This window comes from Sciurus vulgaris (assembly GCF_902686455.1).
Source record: "Sciurus vulgaris genome assembly, chromosome: 15".
Lineage (NCBI taxonomy): Eukaryota > Metazoa > Chordata > Mammalia > Rodentia > Sciuridae > Sciurus > Sciurus vulgaris.
In genome coordinates, this window is record NC_136476.1 from 50,886,231 (window position 1) to 50,897,431 (window position 11,201).

An 11,201-nucleotide genomic window follows, 5' to 3' on the forward strand; every position below is an offset into this window, starting at 1 on the left:
GTTTATTCAATAGGAGAAAATTTATGATTATTAATATGAAAATCCAAACCTTAGTTAATGATGTTATCCTGTCAATTTAAGCCACATTACAAACAACACTACGTGTTTTACAAGGAGACATAGAAGTAGAAGGAATTAGCAAATATTTCCTTTAACTTAAAAGTTTAGGATATCACTTAAATTCAACTGTGTTCAGCACCAAAACAACAACAACAAAACTGAAGGCATTTGTGCCACAAAGAAGGGGATAAGGGTACCAACAAATAAACATGAATAGGGAAGGGGAATCCCAATCCTAGCAATATAATAAGAGAAATTCTCACACAGATCCATTAAGAGACATATCAGAAGGTATTTTGTCACTAAAATATTTGTGGTGATTGAAGAGCTGGATGCAATGAGATGTTCATCACTGGGAGAAGGGATATAAGTAAAATGTGATTATGTACACTTCATAATCTCCTACCACAGTAAGGAGCAATGAACTAGATATACATACAACAACATAAAGATACCTTCAAAACATGATGCTAAATTAGGAGGAAAAGAAGTAAGGAACAGAAAGAGGCCTCCAACACAATATTATTGAAATTTAAAATGCATGCCACAAGACAATACCACATGCTTTCAGGAACACTCACAAATAGAATGATCTTAGTCATTGCACAAATTTGCACAGCTGAAATCTTAGAATTTAGGCACCATTGCCACCTGGTGGTAGTAATTCAAAATTGAGGCATTATTCAGAATTTTTTCTTGTTTTGTTTTTGTTTTCCCATATATTTTTTATTGTGCATTATAATTATACATAATAATGGATTCACTGTTACATATTTGTACATGCACACATAGCAGGTTTTTTAAAAAACAAGATATAATTTACATACAATGAAATACACAGATTTAAAATTCAGTTGTGCATCACTTAATGACCAGGATGTGTTCTGAGAAATGTGTCATTAGGCAATTTTGTTGTGTGAACACCATAGGGTGTACATACACTAATCTAGATGGTATAGGTCAATCATGGCATGTGGCCTTTTGATGCAATCAAGAGGTGCAGTAAACACAAGATATATGAGGTTGTGGGAGGCATCACACAGCTACTATTTTACAGTAAACTTTTTTTCACAAGTAGGAGGAGGACACGCTAAAATAACAAAAAGCATAGTATAGTAAATACACAAACTAGTAACGTTGTCATTTATTGTCATTATCAAATATCTTGTAGACACATAATTGTGCTATACTTGTATACAACTGACAGCACAGTAGGTTTGTTAACACCAGTATTTCTGTAAACACATGAGTAATGCACCATACTGTTACAATGCTAGGACATCACTAGGTGAAAGGAATTTTTCAGCTCCACTATAATCTTATGGAACCATTATTGAATATGCTGTCTGTTATTGACTGAAATGTTATACAGCACACAACTGTATTTGATTAAATCTTGGGTTTTTTTGTTTGTTTTTTTGGGGGGGTTTTGGTGGTGATTTTTTGGTATCAGGGATTTAATCCAAGGATACTTAAACACTGAGCCATAATCCCAACCCATCTTTTATTTTGAGATAGGGTCTTGCTAAGTTGCTTAGGGCCTCCCACTCTAAAGAACACATAAAGCATTTCCATCACCCCAGAAAGTTCCATCCTGTCATTTCTAGTAAATTCTCCTATGCTCTACCCTGAAAGCAACCAAAGATCTGCTTCTGACACTGTTTTTTTTTTTTTTTTTTTTTTTGGGGGGGGGGGGGGGGGGATGCTGGGGATCCAACCCAGGGCCTTGTGCTTGCAAGACAAGCACTCTACCGACTGAGCTATCTCCCCAACCCCCTGACACTGTGTTTTGTAGAACTTTTATATACATGGAATTATACAGTGTACTTTTGAGTTTGTTTTCCTCTGGGAATCACATTTTTGAGATTCAGCCATGTTGTAGTATATATCAATAACTAACTAATTCATGGTATTGCTGAATAGTATTCCACTGAATGGATATACCACAGTTTATCTATGCACCAGACAAATATGAGCTGTTTCCACTTTTTGATAATTACAAATAAAATTACTATCAATTTTTATAGGTGAGCTTTCATGTGGACAATGTCTTTTTCTTTATCATTGATGACAGGACAGATGTGTGATTTTTTAAAAGAAACTGCCAGAACAGTCTACAGATTAGTTGTATTATTTTATATAGCCACCAGCAATGAATTTACTCAATAATAAGTCGCGAGGGCGGAAAGCGCCATCGGTGGGGGAAGGCGAAGTTCATTCCCAGTACCCACCCCGATGTGCTGGTCCTTCGGAAGTAGGAAACAGTGGAAGAGGTCTGAGTCCTGTGCTGTTCAGCAGGGAAGCATCGTCTCTGCTCAGCTGTTGTACACAATGGTCTCAGTATCTGCCACCGTGCCTTCTGTCACCACTTCCCCGGGGGACCTGGAGCTTCTGGGATGGCCCCTGTCGGTGCTCTACGCAGCCCTCATAGGGAGGGACCCCTGCTGTGGCAGGCAGGTGGTTGAGTTTTGAGCGGAATGGGGACACTGACGGGGGCCACGGAAAAATGGAGTGTGTCAGGCCCCAGGGAGGCAGGACCCAACTGTATTGTTAAGCAAGCCGGTGAGAGTGTACTTGAAGCTTTCCTCATTGCACTTTTTAACGGAATACTTAAGAGGTGCAAGCCCCTTGTTACGTTCCTAAATGCAGCTAACATCACAATAGGTCTTGTCCCTATGGAGACTGTTGGGAGATGGGGCCAGAATGAGAGTTATCTCGGATACTTGCAGAGGGCGGTGTAGAATAGTGGAGCGTAAGCTGGTGTTTGATACACTCCCTTTGAGCACACATTTAGAATTAAACATTGAGTTTTATAGAAGGAAGTTAAATTCAGAGTAGTTTATCTAAGCCAGTTTTCTAGAGTTGTCTGGAATTACTTGTCATTGTCTTTGTTTATATAAGAGTAGAATGGAAATATGATTTAAAACCTTAGAGAAACAGTTCATTATTTGTATTATTCATTATCCTCGTGGTTTTATTTGTAGCCATATATTAATTAGTTTTATCATATATTTAAGTTTTTGTCTTACATAATTTTTTTTAAATCATAAAAACCGGGTTATCTATGAGAGAAGAATTATACAGAGGGATTCTAGCCAGGTGTTAGACAGTTTGATGTCCTAGGGCCTATTACAAACAGAAATATATGCTCCGATTTGGGTATTTAGACGCATTATACTTGAAAACACTGCAAGCAAACAAGAAATATGACACTGCCAGGATCCTATCTCTCGAAGACGCTATTGGAGAATTTTGAGGAGCTAGTTGCCACATGGCCCAATGATGTTCAGCCTGGGCCTGATTTTTATGGACTACCATGGAAGCCTGTACTTCTCACTGTCTTCTTGGGAATTGTTTCATTTGCCATTTTCTGCTGGAGAACTGTTCTTGTTGTAAAAGATAAGAGTATATCAAGTTACTGAACAGCAAATTTCTGAAAAGTTAAAGGACATCATGAAAAAAAAATGAAGAACTGGTGTAAAAATTGTCAAATTATGATCAGAAGATTAAGGAATCAAAGAAACATATCAAAGAAACCAAGAAAAAAAATACGATTCTCTCTGATGAAGCAATTAAATATAAGGATAAAATCAAGCTACTTGTGAAAAAACTAATGAGATTCTTGTTGACAGAGCTAAAAGTCTTCATGTTATGTTAGAATCAGAGAGAACAGAATGTCAATAATCAGGACTTGATATTAGAAAACAAATCTATAGAGAAGTTAAAGGATGTTATTTCAATGAATGCTTCAGAATTTTCAGAGGTTCAAATTGCTCTTAATGAAACTAAGCTTAATGAAGAAAAGGTGAAGTCTGAATGGCATCAGGTTCAGGAAGAAAATGCTAGGCTTAAGGAGAAGAAAGAGCAGTTGCAGCAGGAAATTGAAGATGGGAGTAAATCATATGCTGAGCTCAGTGAGCAAATAAAAATCATTTGAGAAGCCCCAGAAAGATTTAGAGGTAGCTCTTACTCACAAAGATGATATTAATGCTTTGACTAATTGTATTACACAGTTGAATTGGATAGAGTGTGAATCAGAATCTGAGAGTCAAAATAAAGGAGATAAGTCAGATGAATTAGCCAATGGAGAAGCAGGAGGTGACCAGAGAGAGAAGGTGAAAAATCAAATTAAGCAGTTGATGGATGTCTTTCGGACACAAACTACAATATCAGTAGTTGAAGAGGATCTAAAACTTTTACAACTTAAGCTAAGAGCCTCAATGTCCTCAAAATGTAACCTAGAAGACCAAATAAAGAAATTAGAAGATGACCACAATTCACTACAGTCTGCTAAAACTGGGCTGGAAGATGAGTGCAAAACTCTGAGGCAGAAAGTAGAGATTTTAAATGAACTGTACCAGCAGAAGGACATGGCTCTGCAAAAGAAACTGAGTCAAGAAGAGTAGAGAGACAAGAAAGAGAACAGCGGCTGTCAGCTGCAGATGAAAAGGTGGTTTTGGCTGCAGAGGAAGTTAAAACTTATAAGCGGAGAATTGAAGAAATGGAGGAAGAATTACAGGAAACAGCGCTTATTTAAAAACCAGATTGCTACACATGAGAAAAAAGCTCATGATAACTGGCTCAAAGCTCATGCTTGCAGAAAGAGCTATAGCTGAAGAGAAAAGGGAAACTGCTAATTTGAGACACAAATTATTGGAAATGATCTAAAAAATGGCAATGCGGTAAGATGAACCCGTGATTGTAAAACCAATGCCGGGAAGACCAAATACACAAAACCCTCCCTGGAGAGGTCCACTGAGCCAGAATGGCTCTTTTGGCCCATCCCCTGTGAGTGGTGGAGAATGTTCCCCTCCACTGACAGCAGAGCCAGCTGGGAGACCTCTCTCTGATACTTTTAATCAAAGAGATATGCCTAGAAGTGAATATTGGTCAATGGATGGACCTTTACCTCGTCCTCAATGGTCTTCTGAGGCATCTGGGAAACCCTTTGCCTCTGATCCAGGATGTGGTCCAGCTCCCGTGAACAGCAGCTCTAGAAGCTCTTCTCTGGCCAAGGTGATGGATGAGGGCAAGGTTAATATGGCTACAAAAGGGTCCCCTCCTTTCCCAGGGGTATCTCTCATGGGCTCCCCTGTGGGAGGGCCTCTACCACCACCTGTTCGATATGGACCGTCACTTCAGCTTGGTGGGCCTTTTGGGCCTCAGCCACTTCCTCCACCATTTGGTCCTGGTGTGCGTCCACCACTAGGCTTAAGAGAATATGCACCAGGTGTTCCACCTGGAAAATGGGATCTGCCTCTTGACCCTCGGGAATTTTTACCAGGACCCACACCATTTAGACCTTTAGGTTCATTTGGTCCAAGAGAGTACTTCATTCCTGGTACCCAATTACCACCCCCAACCATGGTCCCCAAAACTACTCACCATTACCTGCTGCAAGAGACTTAACACCTTCAGGCTCTAGAGATGAGCCTTCATCTGCCTCTCAGAGCAGTAGCCAGGACTATTTGCAGGCTTTAAAACAGAGCCCATAACCATGACCTTTGACAGTCAGAATGTGGACTGTGCACTATTCATTATGTTAAGGGATTATTGGCTTCAAAATCCAAAAGTTTTAAGGGTTGGTTTTTAGAACTAAGCTGCCTTGGCAGTATGCATTTTTGAGTCAAAAAATTCAAAACTATCATTTCCCCCTCTAAATAATGATCTTAAGCTAAAGTATCCTCTTAAGCTAAAGTATTCTTCCAACTTTGAAATGTGCAATAAGGAATACCTGTGTTTTAGTTAATGTAGCATATATAATGGCTAAATGATTTAGAATGTCATAAAATATGAACATTTCCTGTGGAAATGCTTTAAGAATATGTATTTCCATTATCCTATTTTTAGTGTATTCCAGTTGATACAGAGAATGGTGTTTATAAGTTTGATCTTTCTCTCTCAATATCTGGTCACAGACTGTTAAGCTAAAAATGTTTACTCAAAGATCATAAACTTATTTCCCTTCTTGCTGAAGTTCTTTGTAGTAATAGTTCATAAAAATTGTTTATTAATAAAAAAATTTTAAAAATAATAAGACGACTAACTTTATTTAGTGGGCAAAAAGGCTTAGATATTTGAAGATGTGCAAATAGCGAAAAAGCACAACATGAAAAAAGCCCAGAACATAATTATTCTTTAGGAAAATGCAAGTTAAATCCACAATGATGTATCATTTTATACTACCTAGAATGTTAAATGTCGGCTGAGAATGTAATTCAGTGGTAGAGCACATACCTGCCATGTGCAAGGGCTTTGGTTCAATCCTCAGCACCACATACATACACAAGAAAAAAGAAAGAAAAAGAAAAACAAGGCGGAGGAGGAGAAAGAATGCAAAATGTTGAAGATGTGGAGAAACTGGAGGCAGATGGCTATCACCATTTACATACACATACACCTGAATGACCAGAGTTGTCTCAGACCAATTGCTCAATTCTTTACAAAATAGGATTCTATGTGGGTTCTGCGATTTGAACATTCCCTCAAAGGAGATGTTAGTCAAATCGGGAATATTGGAAGGTCAGAAGACAAATCTGATCTTTTCCATCAATTGGGTGTAGTTACTGGGGGTACCAGATACATATATTGGGGAGGTGCTTATACTTGTTCTTTACCCCAGTTTTTCATTCAGAAGGCAAAGATTTCAGAGGTTGCCCCTGACCCTCCTAAGGAAGATAAGGTAATCTTCAAGTCTTCCAGGTATGGTGGTGCAGGTCAGTAATACCAGCAACTCAGGAAGCTGAGGCAGGAGGATTGCAGGTTCACAAGCAGCCTCAGCGATTTAGCAAGATCTTAAGCAAATTAGCTTTTGAGACACTGTCTCAAAATTTAAAAATAAATAAAAAGAACTGGGGATGTAGCTCATTGGTAAAGCAGTCTTGGGTTCAGTTCCCAGTATTAAAAAAAAAAAAAAAAAGTATCCTGAAGTCAAAGTGAATTAATGCCAGATGATGGGTCTAGTGTAGACCTGGCCAGGTTTTCATATAGTCCATGTACACCTGAGACTGCCAATAATGTAGAGTCAACTGTAGTTTTACCACATGACTTCTCTCTTTCTGCTTCTCCTCCCTTCTTTTCTGTATATTTTTTCTTTTTCTTTTGTTAGGCATTAAACCCAGGGCCTCACACATGCTAGGTAAGTGCTCTACCACTGAGCCCTTTTATTTTGAAATAGGGGCTCAGCTCACTAAGTTGCCCATAGTGGCCTTGAACTCGCAATCCTCCTGCCTCAGTCTCCTGAGTAGCTGAGACTACAGGTGTGTACCACAGTACCTGGTTTTTCTTCCTCTTTTTCATAACAACATCATTATAAAGTTTTGTAATGAACCAGGCTTTTGATATACTTTTTCTAACACATCAAGGTGTTATTCTCTTTTCACAGATGAGGGAATTTAGTGTTGAACTTGCTGAAAGTCATATGGCTAGTAAACTAGTTTCTTACTGCTACTATAACAAATTACTACAAACAAATTACTACAATTTGTATCAATTGATATAAATATATTATCTCACACTCTGGAGGCCAGAAGTCTAAAATGGGTCAGCAGGACTGTGTTCCTTCTGGAGGCTGTAGCAGAGAATCTGTTCCTTGTTTTTTTTTTTTTTTTTTTTTTTTTTAATATCTAGGGCCTGTTTATATTCCTTGACTCCTAGGTCCATGTCATTCTGACCTTTGCATCTAGTGTCATCTGTCTTTTGATTCTCCTGTCTTCTTTATGTAAGGACCTTTGTGGCCCAAGTCACTTGGATAATCTGAGATAATTTTTCCATCTTGGTATCCTAAACTTAATAACAACTGCAAAGGCCTTTTGACCATGTGAGGTAACATATTCACAGGTTTTAGGGATAAAGATGTAAATACTTTAAAAAATTTTTTTTAGTTGTAAATAGACACATCTTTTTAAAAATGTATTTATTTTTATGTGGTACTGAGGATGGAACCCAGTGCCTCACACATGCAAGGCAAGTGCTCTACCACTGAGCTACAGCCCCAGCCCAGATGTAAATATCTTTGGGGGAAGGTAGCATTATTTTATCTATGACAGTTAGTGGCCAAGCAAGGGTTCAAACCCAAGGCTGCCATATTCCTAAATCTGTGACCCCCTCTCTAAATGACTCTGCCCCTTCCTTCAATCCTACCTCTCCTTGGAGCAGCTCTGGGTCTCTACAAGCATAGATTCCCAGAGAGAAAGGGATGTGAAAGACCCTAAAGCTGAGCACACCAGGAGCAGCTCCTGGTGCATGTGCAAGGACTACTCTCCAAGCCTGGGGAGGAAGTGGAGGACAGGAGACTCCACGGCCCCACCACATTCTCTAGAGGGAAGGCAGGAATGAGAGGGGTTGCTTCAGGCCTAGGAGGAGGAATCACTGGGGAGGAGGCAATACAATTTCTGAGGTCTTGGCTGTCAATGCACCAAGACACCGTTCACTAGGAGCAACTCACCCCTTTCTCTACCTCTGCTTGGGCAAACACCAAAGAGTTGCTAAAGCTCCTTGTCCTCTGGAGACAGGCACCTGCCTCCAATCTCAGTTGTGTGGCTACAATCACAGTTCCTCATCACTCAATGCTTTAATTGCCTCATCTGTAAAGTAAGGATAATTGTACATATTTCATAGGTTTTTCATAAGAATTAAATGTGTTCATTTGTGGGAAAAAGAACAGTGCCTGGGACAACATAAATGCTATGTAGATATTGGCAGGGAGGGTACAGGTAGGGGGCAGTCTTTTGGGACCTCTGTCTAAACTTAGCCCGGCCCTAGGTGCTGCAGGTGGTTTTGTCTGGGAAGATGTCAAGTTGGGGCTGTGTGAGTCATACATGCTTAATCTATCGGTGCTGCAGAGCATGTGTGGCAGCTCTTCCCACCTTTCGCCTGGGCCCTGGGATTGACTGCCTTCGGGAGAGGCCCTATTTTCAGGGACCACTAGACCTCAGTTGGGCCCAACTGCTAGGAGGTTCCTTTCTCCACTAGACTATTTTGACAACTTTCTACCAAGGATGGTCACAGAGATTTTCCAGAACACTTGCTTCAAATTGTATAGCACCTTCTGCCTCTACCATTTTACTTACTGGGTCAAAGATGTGCTGCTGGAGTGTACATTTGAGACCATAATCCCTGGTAGGTAGAGGAATCTGGTGAGGGTCGGAGATTTAAAGTCGGACAGGAATTGGTTTGAATGCCAGCTCTGCTGCTTACAATCCTGGAGACTTTGGACCTGCCACTTAATACTTCTAATCAATTTTCTCATCTGTAAAATGGATATAATTACAGGGCCTAACTCACAGGGTTTTTGTAAGCATTGTGCAATACATGTAAAGCTTTTGGCACAGGGCTTGGAGCACATTTTCATTAACTCCCAATGTAGGGTGACCATTTCTTCTGATCTGCTAAATAATCAAACTGCATGGCCTTCTTGTATAATTCCAAAGACAGAGTGACAAAGTTTCAGACTCATTTGTTCCAGCTCTTCCAGAGACAGTAAGGCCCTTTGGGAGGTGAGAAGTATCTGCTGCATAATGACAGACCTGGTTGAGGAGGCCAGATTCTGTGGATAGATGTCTTAGCTCCTAGATCTAAGAGACTTCTTAGGCAAGTCAGCAAGGAAAGAAGAGCAGGGAACAGTTGAATGAACCCAGAGATCCCAAGGACCTTCAAATATTGTCCTAGGGTTTGGCCTCTTAGGGTGATAGAAATCTTGAGGCTTCTTTTGACCTGAAGACATTTCTCAGGTTTGGAAGTGGTGCTGCAGGGAATCAGAGTAGATTTGTGGCTGAGCTCAAAGGAGCAAAGGGGAAATCTGTTGCCTTAAAGATACTCTCCTTTGCCAGGCACAGGGGTGTGCAGTCTGTAATCCCAGTGGCTTGGGAGACTGAGACAGGAGGATTGCAAGTTAAAGGCCAGTCTCAGCAATTTAGCAAGGACCTAGCAATTAATGTCTCAAAAAAACAAAATTTAAAAAAAATCAATGTCTACAGCAGCTCAATTCACAATAGATAGATTGTGGAACCAATTTAGATGCCCGTCAACAGATGACTGGATAAAGAAACTGTGGTATATATACACAATGGAATATTATTCAGTCAAAAAGAATAATAATATTATGGCATTTGCAGATAAATGGATGGAATTGGATAATATCATGCTAAGTGAAATAAGCCAATCCTAAGATACCAAAGGCCAAATGTTTTCCCTGATAATTGGATGATGATATATAATGGGGGTGGGGGGCGGAGGGTGAGAGAAGAATGGAGGAACTTTAGATTATATAGAAGGAAACAGGGGGTATGAAAAATGGTGGAATGAGACAGACATCATCACCCTTTGTACATGTATGATTACATGAATGGTGTGAATCTATATTGTGTACAACAATAGAAATGAAATGACATATCCCATTTGTGTACAATGAATCAAAATACAGTCTGTAAAAAATAAAAAAATAAATAATTTAAAAAAGAAAAGGGCTGGTGATGTGGCTCAGTGGTTAAGAGTCCCTGGGTTCAATCTCTAGTACAAAAAAAAAAAAAAAAAAAAAAAAAAAAAAAAAAGGTACTCTCCCTTCCCCCAACCAAGTTCACAAAGGATGGTTAATGCCATGGTCACTGTGTAGAAGTGCTCTCAGTAGGCCACAGCTTGGTTAACAGCACTTAAAAATTATTCCCTTAATCCTGTTCAGTAGCTGTTGATATCCCCCTTTTATAAATGAGAAAACTAGCACCCAAAGATTGAGGGATTTACTCAAGGTCATACAGCAGGTAAGTAACAAAGCCATATGAGACAAGGGTTGGTCTCAGCTCTTTCCATCTTCACTCCTCAGTCCCTGGGTCTTGGAACTCCAGAAGAAAAAAACAGCAGCTGCTGGACAGGTTAAGAGGAGCTGCTGCTGAGGATTCAGGATCTCTCCTGCAGGCTTCGAAGGAAGAGATGGGCAGGAGACAACACCTGGGCCACAATCTGCAATAGAAGGAGGGCAGCAGGGGTCTCTGGGTGACTTTCAGGCTGGGCTGGATAATCACTAGGGAGGGGCCGATAAGCCCTAATGCCTCACCTGTCAACACACTACTTCACAGTAAATATTTATCGAGCACCTTACAGCATGAGAACTGGCCCCTCCCTCACCTGTCTCTGGATCTACACCT

The 11,201-nt window shown here is 40.0% G+C and overlaps 1 long non-coding RNA gene and 1 pseudogene across 2 annotated transcripts; one reads left to right on the forward strand and one right to left on the reverse strand.

Moving 5' to 3' along the window:
* Positions 1-1,484: 1,484 nt before the first annotated feature.
* On the reverse strand, positions 1,485-2,373 carry LOC306645439. Its single transcript, XR_013759651.1, has 2 exons — positions 1,834-2,373; positions 1,485-1,709 (listed from the first exon to the last, which is right to left on the reverse strand). It is a non-coding gene; the product is annotated as an uncharacterized lncRNA (long non-coding RNA).
* An 11-nt stretch (positions 2,374-2,384) lies between these two features.
* On the forward strand, positions 2,385-10,973 carry LOC306645543 (transport and Golgi organization protein 1 homolog; annotated as a pseudogene). The gene is made up of 2 exons: positions 2,385-2,525; positions 3,245-10,973. The product of its transcript is annotated as a transport and Golgi organization protein 1 homolog (transcript).
* Positions 10,974-11,201: the final 228 nt, after the last annotated feature.